Raw genomic sequence first — 26507 nt, forward strand, 5'->3', positions numbered from 1 at the left:
AAGCACAAGTTCCAGGTCCATCAAAAATAAATCAACCTTCTACTCTTAACTCTCTGAGGTTTTATGGAAAATCTGAAACCAATAATTTGTATTTAAGGGGTAGTACAAGTATTATTGAGAGCCATAATATCAAGTGAACAGCTGAAGGTATGAAGCTTTCTTGAACTTGTTTCTTTATTGGAGTTTTATTTTGGTTTCTTCTTTTCATAGCAGAATGAGTAATTGGTTGGATATTGATTGGGTACATGCTCAAAGTGCAGTATTAGCCAACACATCTGGTGTCATTGTTTTATTTTTATCTTTATCTTTGCTACAGAGCAGACACTAATGGAAGAATTAGGCTTAGCCTTGCTTTGGGGCCTTGTAGCGCTGTAGTGGGTCAGGGGGAGCTCATCAAGCCACAGCCCCTCCCTTACTGGGGAGACTGCACAGACTGTACAAACATTCCGTATGCTTGGTGAATGATATGTGGACTGACATCAATGTTCTAGATTGACATGGGTTCACAGACTTGTGACGATGCAGTATTTCCCACCCCAGTCCTTAAGGTGGAAACCTAAACACTTTCATTTTTTACTTCCATACATTCCCCTCCCTGAAGGGCTCCCCTATCTTTAACATAATTGATGTAATGCCAAGATAAATTGTAGCCTATAAAGAAAATCCAGATTCCCACTTTGAGAGAACGCACTGAAATTTACTGGGGGGAAAAAAAAATCTCCAATGAGGTAGAGTAGAGTAGAGAATTATGAAGTCCACAGAAGAAAATAAGGTCACAGAGAGAGGAAAAGGCTGGAGACACATTGCCAACACTCATGATATTTGGAGATTTTCTTAGAGCCTCATCTCCTAGAGTCATGTTAAGTTAGAATCAGATTTCATTTAAAAGAAGAAGTGCCTAGATCTTGTGATTGCAAAATGAGCCCTACAGTCACAAAATACAGAAAGCAAATAAGAACACAACATTTATTATTTTTGAAATCTCATTATCTTTAAGCCAATCTTATGATTTTGGGGGCCTGACTCATGGGTTTTGAAGGGCTTGGGTTGGCAATACTGTGAAAGTAAGAGGAAATGGAACGTTTTATAGGCTGGAGTTTGTTAAATGTGTTATGAAGTGAGGGTGTAAAAGATGCTGACAGAGAGCAAGTGGGGGAGGAAGGGAGAGAGAGAGAGGAAGAAAGACTAAGTCAGGAAAATGACCAACTTGGTGAGTCATTCAGGTCTAGGAGGGATTCAAGAATCGCATCTGAATATGTTTTGATGATACTCTAAAAAGGCCCAAGTGAAAAGTACACTGTGTAAAATTTCAAATTTTCAGAGCTAGAGAGTTAATAAACCCCCACATGGGAGATTTGAACTGGTGAGACCAGAGGATTAAATCAGTTCTAATTATGCCACTATTAACATCACCATTTACATGGCTAGCCCTTTTCTAATTAAACCAAACAGAATTTCTGGACACTGATTCACTTCATTGACAAAAAAAAAGAGTAAGGAAGAATGAGAATGTATGTATATTTTGGTTGCACATTTCTCCATAAGTAGGGAACTATTAAAATAAAAGTTGTATCTGATATTAAAATAATTAGGTCTCTACAAAAAAAATTGAAGAATAAAATGTTAATGCTCAAAGCAATACCCTATATTTTCCCATCAAGTTCAGTCCTGTACAGATAACAATACTGCTTGTACTTAAGTCATTATTAGGACACAATGCTTCAAGCACCTTTAAGACATCTAAGCAAGCAGCATGGCACTATAATTCAATCATATTTCCTCACCTCTTCTGAAGCCCTTTTCTGATTAAATAGCTTATTTAAGCATAAATTATGGAGAATGAAAAGTCTTCTTGTACTGTCCTCTTGGCACCAGAGACTGAAAGCTCAGCACACTATTGCTGGCAATATAGCCAGTTTGACTCTCTCTGCTGAGATTGATCACTTTATGGGGTAGTTCCTTGCATCTCTGGAAGCACAAACAGATGAGATGGTCCAGTACTGGCAACCTCTAGATCTCATTAGCTGAGCAGGGGACAGAAAACCACAAAGCCTCCTTACTGACAGCACTATGTAGAAGTTCAAAGACAGGCCTACATGCCTCCTTCTGAAGCTTAGCAGGGATCTTTTTTTAGCTGATAAGGGCTTATCTTATAACCCTTCTTAGCTGTGATCCCTGCACATGAACTAGAGAAAAACAGCAGCCAAAAAAAAAAAAAAAAAAAAGGGGGTACATACAGTACTTAGTAAACATAGATAACCCAAATACACTCCTATCTATATACTCTTACCTAAACCAAATACAGTTTACCTGCATTTCTTAAATATCTAAACAGGGCTCTGCAATTATAGTTTGGGTTTTTTGCATCTTGTTAATCTGACCTCTCTCTCTTCCCCCCTCTTTCTCTGTTCAAGTAAAGCAGATATGATTTAATAATTATGTCACATGCATTTCCTTTTAAATCCAGATGCTGTGGTTCTACAGTCTGGGTGTACACTTAATATCACTTAGACCTCTCTGCCTATCTGGCTGGACCCACTTACCAGCTTGTTAATCATCTGCTAAAAAATTCAATCCCTGTGTATTTGTGCAGGATACTGGGTTGTTTTTTGTTTCTTTTTTCATTATATGTTAAGGCCATGGCCATTACAAGAGACTTCCCCATAATCTCATATTGTAGAGATGTAATTTTCAGTGTAAATAATGTTTGTTTATTGTCCCAAATCACTTTACAGGAGAATGAGAGTAGTGAAAGTGGCAATGTTCTTTCCAAAATGATTGACACTAACTTTACTGCTATCCTAATGGAATAAAGAATGGGATAAATTGATTTTATTATTGCGAGAGAGCACAAAATCACCACAAAACTGGAACACTAACATTGGAAAAATGAGAACAATGACATACCTGTATTATTTTCCACAAATTAGTCACACAATTCAAGGGCAAGGCTTTCATTTTACATTCATTTATTCACACTGGACAATCTTTACTACTATGATCTCATAGGCAACTTCCTTTCTCAGTTACATCAGGGTAACCTCAGGAGTAATCCATAGGGCTACAGTGGTGCAACAGAGGAAGATTTGGCCCATATTTATATATTTCACATATACTTTGCATAAATATCTGCGTGGATGATGAGGATGATAATGAAGAATTTATAAGGAATTGAGGATTATGTTACTGTCTCAGTAACTTATTTCTGGGGGGGGGGGAATTCTGCGCCGATGCAGGGTCACAGAATTCATATGGCCCACATTTTTCTGTGCCCCCCACGCAGAAAAATGCAAAAAAATATCTGCCAGGAAACATGCAGAAAAAGGCAGGGAAGCCACGGGGGAGGGGGGAGCACATGTGCAGTTTTGGGGGGGATAGCTCCCCAAATAGAGGCAAGGCATGCGGGGGAGCACACGGGGTTACGTGCCACTGCCCCCCTCCCTCCTCATTTCTGAGAACACAGAATTGCCAGCTCTGAGGCTGCCTCTTGTATGGGGTCTCTGCTGACTCTGCCGCCGAACACAGCCTCCTGGGTCCTAGTGACAGTTGTGCTTCCCTTTTGTATCCTGGAAGCCTTCCTTTTTTCTGCGTAATCGTGAGTTCCTGCAGTGGGGCTGGGTAAGAAGAGGTGGCAGGGGAGAGGCAGTGGGGAAGGAAGCGGGGGATGGAGAAGAAAAGGAGATGGGGGAATCATGTGGGGGAGAGGGAGGGGAAGGGGGATCCTGGCATGCGGCATCCCCTCGGCAGCAGCTGGGGCTCCCCCACTAAGTAGGCCCATCGAACCTTGACAAACCCTACCTCCCTACACCTGGATCCCTCCGACAAGCCCCCTGCACCCAGACCCCCACCCCACCGAGCCTCAACCAGCTGCACCCAGACCCCCACCCCACCAAGCCCCACTCCCCCAGCACCTAGACCCTCCCCCACCCCAACCACCATCACCTGGATCCCCTGCAGTCCGATTGCCCCTGCACCCGGAACCGCCCAACAAGCCCCTGTGCATCCAGATCTCCCACTGAGCTACCTGCACCCAAACTGCCCCACACAGAAACCTCTCACCCCACATCTGGATCCCCCCCACACTTGGATCATGCTGGGCTGAGCCTGCCTACCCATACCTGGTGTGTCTGGCACAGAGGGGCAGGGCCCTGGGGTGTTTTTGGGGCAGGCCCAGGCCTTGCACTGTATCAGGGTCAGGTGCAGCCTCACTGATGAATCCCTGTACTGAGGGAGGTGAGGGCTTCAGGGTGATCTCCCATCACAATGCAGCCAGTGGTCTGTGCACCCCACTGTCATGCTGGAGCCACATTTATTTATTGAGAAATAAAATTTGCAGAATTTTAAAATACTGTGCGCATAATTTTAATTTTTGGTGCATAATTCCCTGAGGAGTAAACATTAAATAAACTACACTTTCATATTACAGATTACACATTTCATATAATACCTAATTGTATAAGAATTAACAATGAGGAAAAAATAACGAGTAATCACATACAAAAATCCATTGCCTACTCATTTGTCATTTTTATTCACATCACTCATTATTTACATCAACACAACCTCAACAATATCCATTTAATACTAAAACTGAACTGAAATGTTTCTAGTGTTTCCTTCCAAAACAAATAGGATTGCAGGAAGTACTAAACTTGGTTAAAGGGCATGAAGGTTTTTGCTATTTGTCTGTAATCTTTTTATATGTCTGGTAGGCATAGTATAACAATTTGAAATTTACCAAATAGAGGAAAAAATAACCTCTCTTACATACCAGAGTGTTGTTTTTTTAAACCAGGCAACAAGAGCAAAACAAAGGATTAAGTTTTTTCTATTTTCTCTCATTTAAACGATTACTGAAAGTGCATTGTACTACAGGACAAATGTTGTTCCTTGGTGTCTTCTCATTAAACTTCACCAGCATTGAAGCAAATAGCCTTGGATCCTGAGCACCATTTACAGTGGATAGGATTTAACGGCTTGGCACATGTAAAAATCTGTAGCAGTCAGCAGCTGTGTCAGGAAAGGTTTCAAATACAAAAGAAAATATGTTTAGTAGCCTGTAAAGCAAAGATGCCTAACCCATTGCAGCACATACAGCCAAGTTAGCAACTAACCATGAAGCAGTGGACAGCATATACATTTTATATAATTAAATCCACAGAGCCACTCCGTTTGCATCTCCTCTGACAAAGAAATTGTTGAGATTCTTCACAAGTAGTTCAGAGCTGTTTTGGTTGAATTCTGCTTTAAACTGATCCTCCAGTTACACAGAGAAGGAGCCTGTGGTATTGTCTTATAGCACATGGGTTTCTAGAGCTCACAGGAGAATGGCAATTCCATTTTACAGCAAACTTTAAAAAAAAAACTTCTGAATTGAGACCGAATTGAGCTAGGTGCGACTTTCTCCCTCCCCTGTCCTGGCCTCAAAAAAAAAAAATAGATAGATACATCTCCACAAAACATTTCAGCTTTGTTCTGACCACAAATACTGGTTTCACATCATGTACCCCTCTGTAGAGTCTGCTGTTACAGCTGTGTCTGAACAAGAACTCCCACTTTGATCCCGATGTACTTTGTGGAGAGGAGTCAAAGTTCTGGTACAAGTCCAGGTGTGAATTTCAAGAATAAGGCCTCCCTGTAATGGAGCAAATGAGCCTCAAATCTGAACTCTCCTGTCCCAAACTTTTCTGGTTTCAAAATCTGGACTCAGGCTCAAAGTGCAAGTTAGATCTGAGTATATCTCTACCTCTTTCTACCAAGTTGTCCAAAGACAAGTAAAATGGCAGCATTTAATTGTGAGATCACTGACATATAGTAATTAAAATTAAAATGTTTAAAAACATTGAAATGTATCGTCAGCATTTGCAACTAAACTTTTGTATTGCTGTTAATGTTTTAAGTGTAGACATTTCTGCTAACCTCAACCTCGTCTTTAATATTGCTTAAGAAGACTTTTGTATGGACACACACCAATTTGCATGGGCAAGTAATATATTTTCATAGGCAAATAGGCACCTGCATGGACAAAAGTAGCAACTGATTGTCTGCATTTGCAATCACAAATGTTCCTATAAATGTGGTGGTTGGGCATGCAACCAATGGATTATACAGTACAATGATGGACACAGAAAATTAAGGGCCACTTCTTGAAACCTTTTTTTCCCCTAAAATACTAAATTGAAACAAGACAACAACACAGATAGTAAAAAGAGTGTTTAATCAAAGTACTCCTAAAGTGTTTTTTAAAACTTCCTAAAGTATTATCTAAATCCTGTTAAAATAGAGCATGACTATAGACTAAGAAAGAGAAAGTCAGTGAGGTAATATCTTTTATTGGACCAACTTTCAAGCTTACTCCATATAAGCTCGAAAGCTTGTCTCTCTCACTAACAGAAGTCAGTCCAATAAAACATATTACCTCATCCACCTTTTCTCTAATATCCTGAGACCGACATGGCTACATCACTGCATGCAACTTGGCAGAAAGGTTTTCATGTGTTTTGATGACAGTACACAGGGACATACAGTAAGGCGGTAACAAGAGCTGTCATTCAAGTTAATCCATTCAGTACACGACTAGTGTAAATAAATATTCCCTTCCCTTTGTTAACGCTAAGGCTGGAAGAAATAATCATTAAAAAAAACCCTGAATTTTGCTAAACACTAAAAAGCATTAGAAATTAAAATGGCATGGATATATTTGAGAGGCAAATGACAAAAAAAAGCTAGTGGTTTAAAATTCCCACAGCCCAGATCTCCACAAGAAACTTAAGTAACTTAATCCTGGCATGGAAACTGAATGCTCTGTGCACTGAAATTTGTGTCGTTCTAATGTGGAAGCATTTTGGTGCACAATGTCAGGTATAAGCATCTGGAAAACTACAAGCCACTTAAACCATCTTTTAGTGCTTTATACCATCCTAGTGTTAAGCCCTTTAAATTCCAGTTGACTAGCGTGATTTAGATTAATTTGCCTGTTTTAAAAAATAACTTATGATGACTACAAATGTTCAGCAGAGTACTTCAGTAACAGCATGCAAATAGGAGTAGGAAAAATAAAGAACAGACTACAAAAACCGTAGAGCGGCTTTTTTTTAAATACTCAATTGCTATACCTTAGCTCACATTCTTGTTTTCATTGATTAACTGGAGGATCTTAAAAAGGACAAAACGTATCAAAATTCTAACAATCTGTACAACATATATAAAGAGATGTACATAAGAGTAAGTAACTTGTGTACAAAAAAACCCAACTGATTTCTTGCAGAAAACATTAGCCCATTCAATTCTGGCAGTTTTCTAAAACATGCTCTGCCTGGTGAACTAAGCAAGGATCATCAATTCATTCTAAAGATCATTTGAATGAGCATTCTTATCAAGGGGACAAATTGTATAAAACACAAAGCTTCACCAAAATCAAGTTATAGGGGAAAGGGAAGGGAGGGGAAAATTTGAAGAGAAAAAGTTGTTTGACAAAACCTATAGTTCCAAACAGATGACGCTTCACATATTTGTAACAGTTAAGGGATAATCTAAATTAAACCAAATGAAACAGAAAAAAATATTTAAATTTTGCTATTCCTCCTCCTGATGGATTCATTCAGAAAGACTGCGGAAGAGACTGGCCCTGTCCTGGTAACAAGTTGTAATGTCACAGAGTGAATGGAGACATTACTTAGATAATTGGGTAGGAGGAGCAAGTAGAACAGAATACCTTGGCAATTAGCAACGATGAGAAAGGACATTGAGAATAGATGACATTTGTATTTTGTCCAAGGGATCTTCCCCATGATTCTTGAGTTGGGAGGATCCTCCCATCAAAGTTAATAGCCACATTCCCCTCAAAGCCTTGGATTGTGCAGACTTCCTTTTTGGCTGAAAAAGGCTGATTATGACTCCTTTCAGAGTCCATCAGTGCTCTCCCAAATCACTTAAGAAGCTTCAACTATAGAAAGTCAGAGCCTGCTTGCTTTCTCCCCTGGGAAATTAATTTCTACAACACTTATCACAGAATCTGAGTCCCTGCCTGCAGCATTCAAACATGCTTGAAAATTTGAACCTGCCAACAATGAATGAATGGAATTGGGTATGGTCACATACAGATTACATTTGTCTATGTTATGAGTTATTTTTATGAATTAAAGTATCTTTATAAAGAGCTTAGACAGTCCATAGACACCCCCATGTGTATGCATTATGCTAGAGTCTTTAATTACATGTTCACATACTTCCCCCCTCCCCCAAAGAACCGTGCCTCATTCAGGATAGTTCTTCACAAACTACAGTGAATTTCTTTTCACCACACCCCTGTGAGATGAGGGGATGGTTCTGTCCCCATTTTACAGCCAGGAAATGGAGGCACAAAGGGAATTAAGGTCAAGTGTCCACAGCAACCTTTGTTCTGGCATTTCCTAACTTTTGAGAGCTTCACTTTCCAACCTTAACATGTTTTTAACATATTTGTGGGTGTAATTCCTCTATGTTTATTTTTTAAAAAGTTAACTGTAAGAAGAGAAATCCTAGCATGTATGACCATCCTGACCCTTATTTGGGTCATCAGCAGGGATGGAACACAGAACTCCCCCCCGCCATCTGAGTTAAGGGATTACCTGATAGCAGCATCAGGTTGCCATGTTCTGTGTAGACCAGCATTAGAAGAGGATGATACACTCTTTGCCGGAGGGTTTCACAGATACTTGGTGACAGCAGAGGAAAGGTGAGACTCAGGAATCCTGGGTTCCACTCCAGGCTCCCCACCACTCCATCCCAGTTTCCCCACTTAGCTCCCAGTTTCTTTGCCCACCAATCCCACTATCCCCTAACCACCCAGCTCCCAATCCACTCCCTCCAAGTCTAGCACTTATCCCCGCTATGTTTCAGTCAGGCTGCCTCCTTCTCCATGCAGCCTGGGTGCCTGCGGTTTAGGCCAGTGGTTTTCAAACTTTTTTCGGGCAACTCACTTGAAGAAAATAGTTGATGCCCATAACCCAACGGAGCTGGGGATGAGGGATTTGGAGTGTGAGAGGGGGCTCAGGGCTAGGGGTACAGGCTCTGCGGTGGGGCCAGGGATGAGGGGTTTGGGGTACAGGAGGGGGCTCTGGGTTGGGGGGGGCTCAGGGCTGGGGCAGGGGGTTTGGATGCAGGAGGAGGTCAGGGCTCTGTGGTAGGGCAAGGGATGAGGGGGTTGGGGTGAAGGAGGGGGCTCTGGGTTTGTGGGGAGGCTCAGGGCTGGGGCAGGGGATTGGGGCATGGGCTTACCTCTGGTGGCTCCTGGTCAGTGGCGCAGCTGGGGTGCAGATGCAGGTTTCCCGCCTGTCCTTCCACTGCAGACCGTGCTGCACCCCGGAAGCAACCAGCAGGTCTGGCTCGTAGGCGGAGGTGTGCAAGCGGCTCTGCGTGGTTCTTGCCCACAGGCCACTCCCCCCCAGCTCCCATTGGCAAGTTACCGGCCAATGGGAGTGCGGAGCCGGTGCTTGGGGGGGTGGAGGGGCATGTGCAGAGCCCCGCAGCCCCTGTGCCTACAAGCTGTACCTACTGCTGGCTGTTTCCAGGGCACAGCACAGTATCAGAACAGGTAGGGATTATTAGTTTTTACTGATCGGCCGCCAGGGTCCCTGGGTGCTGAGCAAGGCAACCCAGTGCTTTGCATTCCGTGATCCAGTACTGGGTCGCGACCCAAACTTTGAAAACCACTGGTTTAGGCCACCAGGGAACTCCCCTGACATAAAGAGAATCCCCCTGCAGTGCAGAGCCTCTGTAATGCTATTGAAATGGCCTCAATGTTTCCTCTCAAAACATACTCAGAATCAGGATGGGCAGCCGCTATTTGGACTTCAGCACTCTCACCTGGAAGGTTCCATGGGGACCTAGCCTCCCTTCCAACCTATTTAACATGTGAGATTGCTAAGGGAGACAGACAGAATAGTCTCAAATGCCAGCTACAGGTAAACATATGGAGGCAATTGTGATCTTCCCTAGTGGGATGGCTAAGCAGAAACAAATCACAGCTACAGGCAGTGAGGCCTCTTCAGCAGAAGAGAATATTTGTATACACAAGCCAAACAAAACAACAAGCAAAAAGGGAAAAACAAACACTAGCTTTCTGTGCTCCGAGGATCCTCAGAGCCAGAGTAAGGAGCCTTATCTTTCCCTAAACGACATTCTCATCCTTCTCTCTGTTCAGCAGTTCTCCCCTCAAGACCTGTCAAAGGGAAGAGAGCTTGAATTAACCTGTTTACTGGGAACTAGATAGTGCTTCCGCATTTTCTGACAGGGTTACTCCTGAAGACCTCTTGGAAGCTACTATTAATAGATAATTTGGCAGCTGGCTCAGTTAGCAGCACATCTTGCCAGATGTACATTACACCCAGTCAAGGGCTCTAACCATTGGACATTCTTCTCTGGGTCCAATTAGAGCAAACATGGGGCAAGCTCAGCCTTCACTAAACATCCCCCACCAGCATTGTTTGTTCATGTGCATACAGCATATAACAGAGGAGCATTTTAAACATTTAAAATAAACCAAAAATAAACGTGTTTATAACATCACTTAACAGCATAGCTAGGCATTTCTTATGCAGAAATGTAGCTCGGAAATGAAGGTTCTAAATAAATAATGCCATCATTAACTCATTTTCCTTGAATACAATGGGAATTCTTTTGGGGGCCCGATTCTCCTCTCACTTACACCACTGAGAATCAGAAGTACCTTCACTGAAGTCAACAGTGTTTCACTGGTGTAAGACTGGCCTGAGTACTGAATCAGACCCAAAATGCTTACGAGAGCATTTCTTAGCTCCAAGAACATTATGTAATTTACATTTAACATGAAAACTGCCACAGAGTTTTACCATCTATGACTTATATTTTAAATGCAGATGCACGAGTAACACTCTAATATTGAAATGTCAAGGATTAGAAGATGCCACCAAAGAGACAAAACAATAATGTGAGACAGTTTATTTTGAAGTGTAGTACATTTTGAATCAGCATATATTCTCCTACTAGTGAATTGCTATTAACCAAGGTATCCACATTCTGCCACTTTTATTCACACTGAAATAAAAGGGGACTACTCGGTGTAAGGTGCAAATCAAGGAGGACTGCTTACTTGTGGACTGAGATACTATTCACAGTGAGTAAGGGTGGCACAAGCCAGCCTCTAATGGTTTATCCAGATCCAGTCTCTAAAAAACTAGAGCAGTGATTAAAATGATTGGATAGAAGACATGTGTTCTTTCTTCATGTCCACTTTTGGGGCCCAAATCTGCAAAACACTTATGCCCAGGAGTAAAGTTACTTGCAACTGAAGTAATGTGAAATACACGTCTGAGCAGCTTTACTCACGTATGCTTCAGGCTCTTCAACAGGTAATTCCTCAAAACAAGTTTAGAAATCAGTAGAATACAAGTCCATATAACTTGCTACTATTAAGCAACAAGAAAAAAATGAAAGTCAAGTGAGATCTGATGGAAGGCATCTACGTATGGATGCACTATTAATTTCCTTTCATTCTAACATGAAATGATCAGATAAGCAGGACTACTTCTCCAATAACTTATTGGGACAGCTTTTTTTCTTACAATGTTTTTCCAGATCTTACACTAAGACTCAGAGGACCAGATTCTCAATTAGTGTAAAATGACACTCCACTGATTTACACAAGGTGAAGATCCTACCTACTGTACCCAGCTGTTTAGAGTTCAATAAACAGGTAAAGTCCTTTCAATTTTTCAAGATAAGAGTATTCATGAATGTTTTCAGTCATGCGTCCCTACGAATTAGACTCCATATTAAAGGATCAATTTGGAAATAAACTACTGAACAACTGTTTCTATACAACCAATTGAGCATGGTCGGCACTTTGCAGACAAGTAGAAAAATAAGATCTTAATTGCAAAGTGCTTACAATTTAGATACACAACATATAGAAGAAGGGTGGGATACAATATATAGTCAAAGTGAATGAGCAATGAAGGATTAGCCTGTGTGGTGTTAGTTCTGTGAATTTCTTTTAGTGTGTGTGTGTGGGGGGGGGGGTTTGGTAATTTTTCTTTCGTTTAAGTATCTAGTTAGATTCTTATAGTGTCTCCATTATGGCCTCTAAGCACATTATCAGTCTTGTTAAAACCTCTCAGAGGTGTGGGAATTCAGGTTTGTAGGGCTTCAGGAAAAGTGTATTTTAGTGACGGACATGGAGGATGAGAGAACTGAGACACAGTGGGCTGGGTCAAGGAGGAAGATTCAGGGCACAGTGCTATACAATGTACTACATCCCAGACAATCCCCAATATTCCCTTCCATGCAAGCATATACAGAGTAGGGACCTGTCTACACTTGAATCACTACAGCATAGACCCTAACTATGCTGATGGGAGGGATTCTCCCATCAGCAATCCACCTTCCCAAGACGCAGTAGGTAGGTCGATTTAAAAATTGTCCTTGTGCTCTCTAATTACGTCATTCTGGTGTGTGGATTTTTTCACACCCCTGAGCGACATAGCTGGGTCGATCTAATTTTATAGTGTAGACCAACCCCAAGTGTGCCTGGAAATGAGTGCAGTCTCCTCCTGCCCCCACCCAGTTACTTCAAGCAATCTGTGGCAGGGAGAGCCGTGTGTTGGTCTTCTGCCAGTGGCTTAATTTCACATTCTGAACCCACCAGTGAAAGAGTCAACTCTACAGCAAAAATCTTTCATAATCAGTAGCATAGATGATGAAAACGATGACTTGCAAGAGTGACACTTTCTAATAGGTTAAGATTAGTCCTTCAGCTATTAACTTCACTGTAGAAGAATATTGACAAACAATCCTAGAGGAAATTAAAAAAAAAAAATCAAAACCACAGACCAAGATAACATTCCCAAGTTGGAAACAAAGCAGAAACAAACAAATAAAATGTATTTTATTTTTTTCCTCTGTCTTCTTTTGACTTAGACAGCTACTACGACCTGTGATCCCTAAAGAAAATAATGTTTGCTTTCTCCACCCCTGGGGATTTGAAAGCTGCTTTAGTTTTTCTTTTCAGTAACTGCCGCAGCTTTAATATATCAATCATCTATTAATCACCTGGGAATGTGTTTAGATCAGCATCATAAATCTTGTCTTTTCTTCAAGTTAATGCATACGACAGCTTGGGACTCAGCTATCACAAAACTAGACAACTGAATGGATTAGGTTTACATCAGCAATATCTATACACTGGGTTCTGTAATTAAACAGTGATAATTTATACAATGAGGGAAATACAATTAAGGAAGAGACAACCTAATCTAATGCCATTGTATTTAATACAAAATGCTGACCCTCAGCAGAGTTTCATACGCAAAATATTAAAAATATATATAACTCTTGATTTCATAACTGTATACAAACTGTTTGAGTATGGAATAAAATAATTATGTTTGACATAGTTTGAGAGGAATCACCCATGATGACAACGCTATACATTGCCACAAAAAGATAGATCTGGGCACATTCAAGACATTTATTAAGTTTCACCACCTTTCCATATCTGTAGTATTTTTCATACCTTTCTAAATTACCATCCTAATGACTAATACAATGAATATTTTGCTTGTGAAATGGTTTCATTCCAGTGCAACCTGAAGGGTTTTATAAAAATAAGACTTGATCCCAGAACTGCTCTGCACACAAAGCTTCCACTGATTTCCACAGGACTTCCAAATGCAAACTAGCTGCAGAAGCAGGCCATACAAAAATGGCATTTAATGTATTACATTCACACACACACAGAGCGTAACCTCCTAACAGAAACCTGAAAGGACTGACAATACGAAGTTGTTTAATGGAGTCATCTAACCATTGAGTAGTAGAACTGTACTCATTTTGTTTGCGGCAAAGAGTCCTGTGGCACTTTATATACTAACAGACGTATTGAAGATGGGTCTTCACCCACAAAAGCTCATGTTCCAATACGTCCGTTAGTCTATACGGTGCCACAGGACTCTTTGCCGCTTTTACAGATCCAGACTAACATGGCTACCCCTCTGAATTTTGTTTGGGGATACTCTGGGATGGCGTCTTGCCTAATAAGGAGGGCCACTTGGATACCTTCACAAACAGCATCACTGAACGAGTAACAGCCCATGACATCAGAGGAAATCCTTACTCTTCTGAAAAATGTCATGGGATCTTAAATATCTACTCAGTGCAGCAACAGCTTTGGTTTACAAGACACTTTGAAAAGGCTCCATGCACAGGAAACTGCACATAATTCAAGTTTAACTCCTTCAAGGGATATTTTCTATGCCCCCACAAAATGTTTACGCTCCTGCTGACATGCTACTGCATGGCTCATGCTTAAGGCTACAGTTTTGTCATGGATATTTTTAGTAAAAGTCAGGGACAGGTAGCAGGCAACAAACAAAACAAAAAATCACAGAAGCCATGACCTGTCCTTGACTTTTATTAAAAACATCCCTGACAAAATGGGGAGCTGCAGGGTCCCCATTGCCCTGCAGGGCTGAAGGTGGGGGGAGTCCCCCCGCCACCTCTACCAGTGGTTGGGGAGCTGTGGGGGGCCCCTTCCTGCAGCTGCTGAGCAGCTCTGGGATCCCTCTGCCGCCACCGGAGGCGGCTGGGAGCAGCAGGGGCGGAGGGTGCAGCTACTCAGCAGCTGAGTGGCTGCGGGGGGGAACGGACCCTGCCAGCAGTGGCATCCGGCTGGGGAGCTGCGGGGGGCCTCGTAGCCGCTGAACAGCTCTGGGGTCCTTCTGCTGCCATTGCCAGCTGCTGGGCAGCTCAGGGGTCTCTGCTGGTGGCAGCAGCCGGTCAGTTGTGGGGGTCCTTGTGCCGCTGGTAGCTGGGGGGAGCTGTGAGGGGCGGCCCTTCCAGCAGCTCCAGGGTCCGTCTGCTGCTGCCAGAGGCAGCTGGGAGCTGTGGGGGTGGGGGTACTGGCTGCTTGCAGAGGTTGAGCAGCTGCAGGAGGGACCCTGTCAGCAGTGGCAGCCAGTCAGTTGCAAGGGGGTCCTGCCACCTTTTTTTTTTTTTTGCTGACCACTTCATTTTATGTGTTCTATTTTTAAAGAAAATTGTAAGTTTTCTGGAATGTCTTGATTAGCACTAGTTCAAGGTGATTTAAGGTTTAATATTTTTACAGAATATTCTTTAACTTGAAGAGAGGTTGTTAATACTCTGGACAGCATGAAATGTAATTTGTTACAAATTATGAAACACATTTGGCTCTAGATACAGGCAGAGCAGCTTTCTAGTACTTCTGCTTTTCAGAAGTGCATTATTTTGAAAAACTACACTGGAACAAACTTACAGGCCTGATTATGCAACACTTGGCAAGTAGTACATAAGCATGTAGATTGTCAACTCAATGTTTTGTTTCCATACTGTATTATTCAAACTTCACTTGTATTGCCTAGTGAAATCATGAATTCATACTCTTTAAAGAGTTCCATCAGCTTCAATGAAAGCTTTGCCTAAGTATTTATTGATTAGAGGGCACATGACAGAGATGGGCAAACTACGACCCAGGGGCCACATCCGGCCCACGGGACCCTCCTGCCCGGCCCCTGAGCTTCTGGCCCAGGAGGCTAGTCCCCAGCCCCTCCCCCTCAGCTTCAGCTCACTGCGCCGCTGGTGCACTGCTCTGGGCAGCCGGGAAGTGCAGCTGCAGAGCTGTGGCCTGACCCAGTGCTCTAGGTGGTGTGGCTGTAGCCACGCAGCACAGTAAGAGGGCAGGGAGGGTTGATAGAGGGCAGGGGAGTTCGGGGGTGGTCGAGGGCGGGGGTGTGGATAGAGGGGGGCGTCAGAGGACGGGCAACAGGGGGTTGAATGAGGGCAGAGGTCCCGGGGGGTGGGTGCAGTCAGGAATGAGAGGACGGGTTGGGTGGGGTGGTGGTGGGCAGCCAGGGGCGGGGGGTCCAGGGGCAGTCAGGGAACAGGGAGTGGTGGATGGGGCAGGAGTCCCGGGGGGCTGTCGGGGGCAAAAAGAGAGGGGCGGGGGGAGGGTCAGTCGGATAGGGGTCGGGGGCCAGGCTACGTTTGCTGTTTGTGGAGGCAGAGCCTCCCCTAACCAGCCCTCCATACAATTTTGGAAACCCAACGTGGCCCTTAGGCCAAAAAGTTTGCCTGCTCCTGGCATAGGAGATGCATCTTATACATACTGCTTATTATTATTGTTAATATTATTCATCAGCTAAATATGCAGTACATGCTGTGAGCAATCTGTCAAAATGATTTATGAGACGACAAAATAAATACAAGAGGCTCTGCTTAGACCTTTTAAAATTTTGGCTTTTTCATTTATCTTTCAACTTTGATCAATACTAGATTTATTAGCAGACAACTACACTTAGAAAGATACTCACATCTACTTTGATTGCACCATTACACAAGTGCCTTATGTGGCTTTTCCCTACCAACATGCTATATTTTGACCTAAAGGCTTTACTGCTGCTTGATGGTGCATGCACATCCAGATGAAACCCACCTGGGGAAAGGAACAATTATGTCCAAATATTTCAGCATTTTGCCTCTCCTGAGGACTTGAAAAAAGGATAGTAGGCATATCATGCAACCACTAACAGGGCAAAGGGAGTTCAAAGAGGAGCCACAAGAACGATTTAAAGGATTGGAAAACATGCCGTATAGTGAAAGACTCAAGAAGCTCAATCTATTTAGCTCAAAAAAGAGTTAAGTGATTTGATCAATATCTGCAGGGGGAGCCAAAATGCGATAGACAGCTCTTCAATCTGATAGACAAAGGTATAACAAGCTCCAATGGCTGGAAGTTGACACTAGAAACATTTAGACTACAAAAAAAGTTGCAAATTTTAACATGAGCGTCAACAATTTACAAAAAGTGTTATGGTGAACTCTCCAACCCTGGAACTTTTAAAATCAAGATTGTATGTTTTTCTAAAATATATTTTCTCTAGTTCTAATACGAATTAATTCAGGGAAGTAATATGGCCTATGTTATCCAGGTCAAACTATATTACAATGGTCCCTTCTGACCTTAGAATCCAGAAATCTATATGTAACCCTTCTGCCTGTCAGAGTTGGCAGCAACAAGGGCCGGGTTCAGTATCTAGGGGTTCCATTCCAATAGCACAATGCAAAACCGGCTCGAGCCCCCACCCAGTGACCTGGGACAAATATATACCCCCGCTGGGCGCCTCCAAGAGGCAATACTTCCCCTCTCGCAAGCACATAGTCTGAGTGTAGCAAAAGTCTTTTAATAACAGAGAGAAACAATGTGGCATTATGTTGGGGAAACACCACCAACAGGATTCATAACACAACCCATGAGCAAAAAAACCCACCCCAAGTAAATTCGGGCATGTCCTTTCCCTTTGGTTCTTGAGGCCAGCAACCCAAAATTACCCAAAGTCCCAAAAGTCCAACGACCCAAAAGTCTCTGCCCCGGTCAGGGCAGCCCCAGAGTTCGGAAGTTTATCTGCAGTTTTACCTCCCAACCTGGGTGGAGGGGGGGTTAAGGAGGCACCTTATGTGGTTCAAAGCTGATGGCCCCACCTCTCCATGGGGCTCCGCTCTGCCAGCTGCCCCATGAGCTGCTCTAGGCATCCAACTGCTCTGCTCCACCAGCCGCCCTGCTCCACAAGCTGCTTTGCTCACCATCCCGCAAACTGCTCTGCTCCACAAGCCGCTCTGCTCACCGTCCCACAAACTGCTCCACCATATATCTTCAGACTCCCCCACTACTTATCACAACACTCAGTGATTTCAGCTCTTAGTAAGTTTAGCTCTTCTGTGATTTCAGCTTGTAGTAAGGGAGCCTCAGTGCTGGTGCACCATTAGCCCAAAGTGAAGTTAGCTCAGCAGCCTGTAACTAGACTCCTAATGGAATCAAAATTAGCTCTGATATTCCACAGTGGAGAGAAGAGGAAGTGCAATTAGCATATAAGGCCCTCACCAGGGGGGGCCCATGCCACCAAGTATTAATACCTGTCCCCAGCCTCTCTCAATTCACAGAGTTTTGGAACCCATGTCCCTTGCCTAGCGAGTGCTACTTAGTTGATGGTGAGTCACTCCAGCATAACAAAAGGCCAAGTACAGTTCCACTGTCCTTGATTCCCATAATCAGGGTAGTAATTTATTCTTCCTGCCCCAATAACAGAGACACTGGGGATCCCACAGCAGCCAAAGTGACCATTTGGGCAGCTATGGCCTCATTGTAGGTGGGGTGGGTGTGCCTATGCAAATGAGATCAGCCCCTGAAGTTCTTTTCCACAACTTGCCACACCTCACCACCAGATGTCAGGGTGGAGCTCATACTGACTCTGCTTACATCTAAATTAATACCTAGCATGAATCAAATTATTCCTCTGAAATTATTAAATTTAATTTCCCCCTACATCTTATTCTTCTAAATTATTTGGACTGGCAAGTTTGTTAACTACCATGCAATACACTGTTTTGTTACCCTGTCAATAAATTGTAAAGAGATATATAGAGCCCTGATTTACTTATCCATAAAAGCCAGGAAACTCCCATACAAATGCATAAACTTGCTGTGGATCTATCTGACCATGCCGAATGACAGTTGGGCCCTATATGTATGGAGAAAAGAAGAAATCTGTTCCCCTTTCATCAGCTAGAGGCCATGGACTGCTCAAGGAGGAAGCAACTCATTCTTCCACCACCATCAGCATATCATGGGGGGCATGGATCAGCAGTTCACATCGCACTCCCCGTCAGTACCCAGCCGGGACAAGCTAATGATCCAACCAGCAGACCAAATTCAGAGATGAATGCTGGTCACATGTCACCTGAGGCACTTGCACATACACTAAAAAGCAGTAGTATACTATGCATATGTCATAAATATAAAGGGAAGGGTAAACCCCTTTGAAATCCCTCCTGGCCAGGGGAAAGCTCCCCTCACCTGTACAGGGTTAAGAAGCTAAAGGTAACCTCGCTGGCACCTGACCAAAATGACCAATGAGGAGACAAGATACTTTCAAAAGCTGGGAGGAGGGAGAGAAACAAAGGGTCTGTGTGTCTGTCTATATTCTGTCTTGGCCGGGGATAGACCAGAAATGGAGTCTTAGAACTTTTAGTAAGTAATCTAGCTAGGTATGCATTAGATTATGATTTCTTTAAATGGCTGAGAAAAGAACTGTGCTTAATAGAATAACTATTTCTGTCTGTGTATCGTTTTTGTAACTTAAGGTTTTGCCTAGAGGGGTTCTCTATGTTTTTGAATCTAATTACCCTGTAAGGTATCTACCATCCTGATTTTATAGGGGGGATTTCTTTATTTCTATTTACTACTATTTTTATTTAAAAAGTCTTCTTGTAAGAAAACTGAATGCTTTTTCATTGTTCTCAGATCCAAGGGTTTGGGTCTGTGGTCACCTATGCAAATTGGTGAGGCTTTTTATCCAACATTTCCCAGAAAAGGGGGGGTGCAAGTGTTGGGAGGATTGTTCATTGTTCTTAAGATCCAAGGGTCTGGGTCTGTAGTCACCTAGGCAAATTGATGAGGCTTTTTACCAAACCTTGTCCAGGAAGTGGGGTGCAAGGTTTTGGGAAGTATTCTGGGGGGAAAGACGCGTCCAAACAGCTCTTCCCCAGTAACCAGTATTAGTTTAGTGGTGGTAGCGGCCAATCCAAGGACAAAGTGTGGAATATTTTGTACCTTGGGGAAGTTTTGACCTAAGCTGGTAAAGATAAGCTTAGGAGGTTTTTCATGCAGGTCCCCACATCTGTACCCTAGAGTTCAGAGTGGGGGAGGAACCTTGACAGCATATAGTCCTGATCCCGTCTCTTTTTAGTTCCTCCTGCTGAGTATCTGGAGGACATAGAATAGGAGCCCTGTAACATGGATCTCAGATAATGTACAGCCGTTTGCCTTGTGAGGAGCAAAGTTGGTAAACTCTTCTTATGAACTGTTATGAACTCCATTATGAATGAGGAGCTTTCAACGAACTGGCCCTTGTGTATTCACCCTGGCTCACAGCAGCTCCAATATTAGTTCCAAGGGGCATGGTCCCTTTGAGGTTCCCATAGTTGCCTGTCAGTCAAATGGTGAGAATCCATCTCCAGCCCCACTCCTACCTAGACATCAACAAGGAGCCTCCCTCCACATTATTACTAAAGCACCAGAGTGGTCTGAAGATGAGTTCTGTGTAGCTCAAAAGCTTGTCGCTTTCAGCAATAGACATTGGTCCAATAAAATATATTACCTCCCCCACCTTCTGTCTAATATCCTTGGACCAACATGGCCACCACAATGCTGCAAACATAAAGCACCAACAGACATCTATGGCTGATCCCCTGAGGAGGGGAAGGAGTTAGGCAGTAAAAGGGTCCTTTGCTCTTAGGGAGCACTGGTTCCTGTGAGAAGACGTGGTGCTCCTTAGAAAGTGTGATGTCGCAGAAGCAGCTTGGCCAATGATGTTAGGATTAACAATGTTCTGCATTTGTTTATCTATGCACCTCTATTTTTACTCTGTTTTTCTTCCTTTCCCTGCTTTTAGAAGCAGCAGATTAAAACTAGCTAACAATCCACACAGCAATTCTGTGTTTGCTCACATTAACAAAAAAGGACAAGGAACAGGACGGCATTCCAGGATCACTTTGCTTCTGAGGGTAACAGGGAAGTACTAAGAGATACTTACCACAGCAGTAAACTTACTAATCATACTGCTACCACCACATATAAGCATCAATAATGGCCACAGTTTCTAGCCTCTGCACAATCAGGAAGATTTGAATATAACCCACCTTTTATTTCCTGTTTGGGACAGCAAGCAGTTGACATTCACAGGATACTGTATCCTCTCCTTATTTATGTCAACCCTTGAATAGGGTTGGTAGATGCAGAAGAAAAATACATTTTTAAAAGTACAGAAGGAGCATATGCTCAGCTGCCATGAAGTGTCATTGTTCCATTGAAGTCAGTGTAATGGCAACAATTTACTCCGACTGAAGACGTGCCCCAAGAACTCCAACAAACAGGTGTGTCTGCTTCTTTTTCTTTCATCTGCTCTCTAATTGCAATAGCTCTCAGTCCTACTAAAAGCACCTCCATGACACAGACCTTGCTGTGTTGCAACACAAAAAGAAGCTCTTAATTCAGGTATCAGTAGCCCCTATTAAACACAAAAGTTCAAGTTTCTTCTTTTAACAGCCCAATAAGTTCAAAAGCACCTACTGCCCTCCTCAGTTAACTCAGCTCATCACTAAGCTATATTTGGCTGCAGTGGCATTTGATTTTGACTGCAAATTGCCATCTCTGGTATTTATTTCAACAATGTCATTAATTTAATATTTTTGCTACAATAGACTGAAGAGAATAGCAGGCTCATTGAAGGACCAGCAAGAAAGGAATCACACAAGGTAGTTTAACAATAAAAGCTAAGAAACTTTCTTAGACTTAATAGCTGACTGGAAATGTTAATAACCTTACAGTTTTGCTTCTGTTAACCTCAGGGAAGCATTAATTCCCAAGGAAATGTCTTGGAGCAGTATTAATAATACAACCTTTTAAAATGAATTGAACTACAATAATTATTTTAACATCTCTTTACACAGCACTATTATTCTCCAAAGTGCTGGAGATGTGAATTGTGATAGAAGTGTAATATGAACCCATGGAACAGGAGTTGTGTAGTTTTTAAAATAAAGAGTTTTAAAAAATTCAGATAGTGCCTTAAACTAAGCAAAAAATGAAGCAATAAGAGCTTCCAAGGAAAAGAAACGCATGGAGTCAGAAAATTTACATCTTTTACTGCCTGAGAGGAAAAAAGCTATGTGCTGCTAAACTATACATTTATGGGCAATTAATGCTCAACACTCCAACCACTTAAATATTTCTGGTTTCAGAGTAGCAGTCATGTTTGTTAGTCTCTAAGGTGCCAAAAGTACTCCTTAAATATTTCTGTTAATTGGGCTGAGTTTTGGACATCAAAGGGAATTTCATCTGAGTAGGGATTCGGCTCACTATATGAATTATAATTTTAAAAAAAAGAGTATGTTCTATACATATACACATTCTTATGGTAATCACTACTTCTGTTTTAAGTTTAAGTACCTTGGGCCTGATCCATAGTCCGCTGAAGTCTTTCCATAAAATTGCCTGATCTTTGGGTCAGGTGCCTTATGAATAAAATACATTCATTAGTGTTTGAGAGGTATTTAGGTACTACAATAGTGAGTGAAACAGAAGTGCTTCCAATTAAATAAATGTAGCCTTGACTGTTAGATGTATAAACTGAGGCATTTTTAATGTTCTGGTAATTCCCTGGATTTAAATAAGATTTATGACCCCAGCTCAAAGATAATCAAATGCAGGGTGCAAATCAAGGTTGGCATGTTCAAAAATTTTCCTCCATAGTTTTCACTAAATTGTCATCATAGGTAACCCAATCTGTTCTTCCCTTCTCTTCCAGTCTTATGGAACTGACAGCAAAGGGAAATGTGCAAGAATTCAACTTTCACATTAATACATCCTCATAAAAAAAGGAGCATACCAGTGCAGCATGGAACAGCAGTTTATTCACATACACTCTTACTGGTCTGCAGAAGGCCACAGATTAGAATTCGTTTGTCTCACCCCCCCCCCTCCCTTTTGATGGGTGAAGGAGGAATAAACACACTACAGTCCTCATTTCCTACCTGCAACCCACTCCACACCCAGAACACCACTAATTAATGGAGTCAAGAGTACACAGCACAAAGGTAGCAACATTTGGGGACTGGAGAACTTTAAAATGCCTTTAACTTTTACTGACTTCTAGTTAAATGAATTAGGCCTAACTTGCAAACATTTAAACGTGTGCACACATCTATTTTCATGAGTCCCACTACAATTCATGCAATGTGCACAGTCATCCGTGTGTTTCCAGAATCAAACGATTCAATTGATAGGTCCCCATCATGCTATCAAATGGAAAAATACCAGAAACTATCCACAAATAAATTGGCATTACAAGGCTTCACAAGTCAGGAGCGTAACGGAAATATTTGCATAAACAAAAACAATTTCCCTGCAATTCCACAAAAGTATCGCAAAGTATTATTTTTTTCCATTATTAAATCACTTCAGTAAGATGAAAAGGAGTACTTGTGGCACCTTAGAGACTAACCAATTTATTAGAGCATAAGCTGAGGAAGTGAGCTGTAGCTCACGAAAGCTTATGCTCTAATAAATTGGTTAGTCTCTAAGGTGCCACAAGTACTCCTTTTCTTTTTGCGAATACAGACTAACACGGCTGTTACTCTGAAACCATTCAGTAAGATGGATATCTGATTTACAATCTGCAAATAATCCCCTCCCCATATGAAAGGAGAAGTAGGTCCTGAAATCCTTCTCATTTTAGTCATTAAACATAAGTCCTATATATAAAGATGAACTGACTACCTTATAGATTAATAAGGTTAGTTTAATCCAAAATTTTCTGATATAGATGAATAACAAAGATCACTTAAAATGATTTTATATTCATATTTTAAATCGACCTCATCATGCTTATTAGGTTAAATATCGTCATCTATTCTTTGAAATAAACATGTATTTTAGTTTAGCACTTAGCAAGATATTCCCCACTGACAGACATTTAATGAATAAAGTACTTAATCAGTACTAAACTATATGAACACACTTTATATTTATTTCATATTAACAATGAAGAATTAATGTAATGTTTTCATGCAGAAAGCAAATTTTAATCCAATAAGATTTTATTTCCCGTTTTTGTTTGTAGCAATTTTGTTTTATCAGAAGCTCCTGTAAAATCTTAATAACTGGGATTTTGCAGCATTATAACATTTTTATAACGTAATTTGAATTTTTAATTACAAAAGCAACTTAGTTTTTGCATTTGCTTCTCAGTCTTATTTTTTGACTATTTTAGTTGCAGTTTACTTCTGTTGAAGCTTCTGTGCATTAATATAGTTAAACTCCCCATTTAATAATGATGACTACAGAACAATAGCACCACTGGTGTAATCATCTCACCAGATATGCATATTTCAGGAGGCTGCTCTACTGAGAATAAATGAGTACAGTGCAAAAGTGCATCTCCACTGGAACATGCCAGCAGAGAAAGAGATGCAGAGTCTCTGATCAGATCAGTCAGCAGCCTTTCAGATTTCGTAATGAGAGGACCAGGGGACCTCTTAAGATAGCAAACAAATGAGGATGCAAAAGTCTTGCCGACAGCTAGGGCAATCCAATTTCCTCCAAAGGGAAATGGGCTAATCTATAAGAAGTCATCGGGTGGAAATTAAGTTGTGGAAACTGCGGGGACAGACAGACTGCCTGTTCTCCTACAGAGAACAATCCCAAGGATTTCCCAAGAGGAGAGAGAAGGAAATCCATGACATGATGAAGGAAATCCGTGACACGGTGATAGAGAATCACATGCAGCTTCTGCTATATCACCTCCTCAGGGCTTCCTAAGCATAATAGATGCTACTCCCTATTCTCAGATTCTGAGCAAATGTAGCAACCAAACACCCAACTTTAAAGTTACACCTACTGTAGTTCCAAGCCACACGCTCACAAACGGTGACATTCCAGCTGGATGCACTCACTCACTCGCACCCCCCCGCAAGGAAGACAGGCAGCCAGCCACCCCTCGGAGCTGCACCTACCCCCCGCAGTACTGTACCGGGATGCGCGGAGGGCTGGGTTGGGCTGTGTGTGTCGGCACTGCGGCGTCTCGGAAGCTGCGGTCAATCTCCGTCAGCTCTAATGAGAAGTAATCAGCCCCCCCCAAAAAAAAAACGCTGCGGTTTAGAGAGGCTTATTAATGCTGCCAAGCGCAGAGGGGAGCAATGCTCCGAGCACCAGTCCGGCCAACTGCGGGGAGCACCCACTCCCCCCAGCCCTGCCTGGAGCCAGGCACCCTCCTCCGGCACTCACTCCCCGCGGGCATCCTTGCCTCTGCCCGGCACCCCCGGGGCAGACAGACCCGCTCAGCGGCAGCGGCATGCCAAGGGCACCTGCCGCTGAGCGCCCCACTCCAGGCTGGCTCGGGCACGGGCTGCCCTGCCCGTAGCTCGGCGCCTTCCCGCTGCCGGGGGGTGGGGGGGGGGCAGGCTCCCGAGCACCCACCCAAACTTACTTGGCGGCCGGGGAGCGCTGCGCTGGCTGCTGGCCGGGTCCCGCGCGGCGTGGGGCGGGCGCGGGCGCGCGCGCGCGCTCGCTGGACTCAGCCAGCGCTGGGCTGCGGAGCTGCCGGAGCCCGGCCGGACATGCTCAGTTCTGGGGCCCCCCTCGGCGGGCCGTACCATTGAACCCTGGGGGGGGGGAGGGATAATCTGGACGCTACCAACAAGAGGGAGCTAAAAATAGGCCCTGCCCGGAAAAAAAAAGGCAAAGAGCAGCAGCCTGAGGGAGCTGAACCAGGCCGGCCGGGGGGGGGGAGGGGAGGGGAGGGACGTCGCTCCGCGTTCGCGCTGCGGCTGGGGCTTGGCCTCGCGGCTGCTGCGCCGCCTGAACTGACTGAACAAGCCGAGCGAAGGACGGGCCCGCCGCGGGCGGCTCTGCGGGTGCGGGCCGGGGGGCTTCTCACCCTCACCGGTGCCTTTGCAAAGCCGCCGGCCGCGGCGGACTGTCACTCTGGGGCCGTTCCTCAGCCCCGGGAGCCGCGGGACGGGGCCGCCCCCGGCTGTGACGGATGCGGGGGGTGGGTCAATGCCCAGCGTCTCCCTTGGGGGGGCCCGGGAGAGGTTAAATTTCACACGATCGACGCCCCCGACTCCAGCCGGGGCAGCCCGTAACGCTCTCGTCTTTACTTCAGAGCAGCTTGGCCCGGCCCTGGGTCCCCCGGCGGGACCCGCCGCAGCAGAGCCCGCAGCCGCTGGCGGGGCGCGGAGGGGAGGCAGGCGGGCAAAGTCCCTTCTTCTTCCTCACCCGCCACCTCGCGTTGGCTTCTGTAGGGACCAGGATTTGGGAGACAGCCATTCCCCAGCGCATCCCACCACTAAATCCACAGGCAACCCCAGCCCTCGTTCCTTTCAACATATCGCCCCTCCCTGGTGTGACTCCCCCAAAGTGGGACAGGGAGCCTCCAGGGAAGGCCATTTGCAGGGCATTTCCTAGCACCAGGGCTCCCCTTGGCTCACATTATGCCATTACATCGGAAGATAACAGAGATTTGTTCGTCTCTAAGGTGCCACAAGTACTCCTTTTCTTTTTGCGAATACAGACTAACACCACTGCTACTCAGAGATCAGATGCGCTCTCTCACAACCCCCCCCCCCCCCAACCACACACACACTTACCTCCGGTTGCTAGTCAAATGGCTTTAGGGAACTATTTAAAAGAAATTCAAAGCAACCTGAATGTGAATATATAAGGTTGGGATGCACTTCAAGAGTGAGTGGTGATGTCCTCCTACCTGTGAGGGGATGATAAATTGTATCATACTGTTCAGCCACTAGGCTGTGCTGTGTGTAAAATACCTGATTTAAAGGAACCTCAGCCATACCTGGCAGAGCACTAAAGGCTCTTATGATGAACACATCTGGTATGTATAAGCAAATTCTGTAGCCAG

The 26507-nt window shown here is 43.6% G+C and overlaps 1 protein-coding gene across 2 annotated transcripts in view; it reads right to left on the minus strand.

The window, feature by feature from the left end:
- OXR1 (oxidation resistance 1) overlaps positions 1-25216 on the minus strand; it is a 467833-nt gene extending 442617 nt beyond the window's left edge. Inside the window, exon 1 of one of the 2 annotated variants that reach the window (XM_084620223.1) lies at positions 25074-25216. The gene's annotated coding sequence lies outside the window, so the exon portion shown is untranslated. The remainder of the gene's footprint in view (positions 1-25073) is intronic. The other variant, XM_084620224.1, reaches the window with a different exon arrangement.
- Between the last annotated feature and the right edge of the window lie 1291 nt (positions 25217-26507).

The sequence above is a fragment of the Lepidochelys olivacea genome (assembly GCF_965140295.1).
Source record: "Lepidochelys olivacea isolate rLepOli2 genome assembly, chromosome: 2".
Lineage (NCBI taxonomy): Eukaryota > Metazoa > Chordata > Testudines > Cheloniidae > Lepidochelys > Lepidochelys olivacea.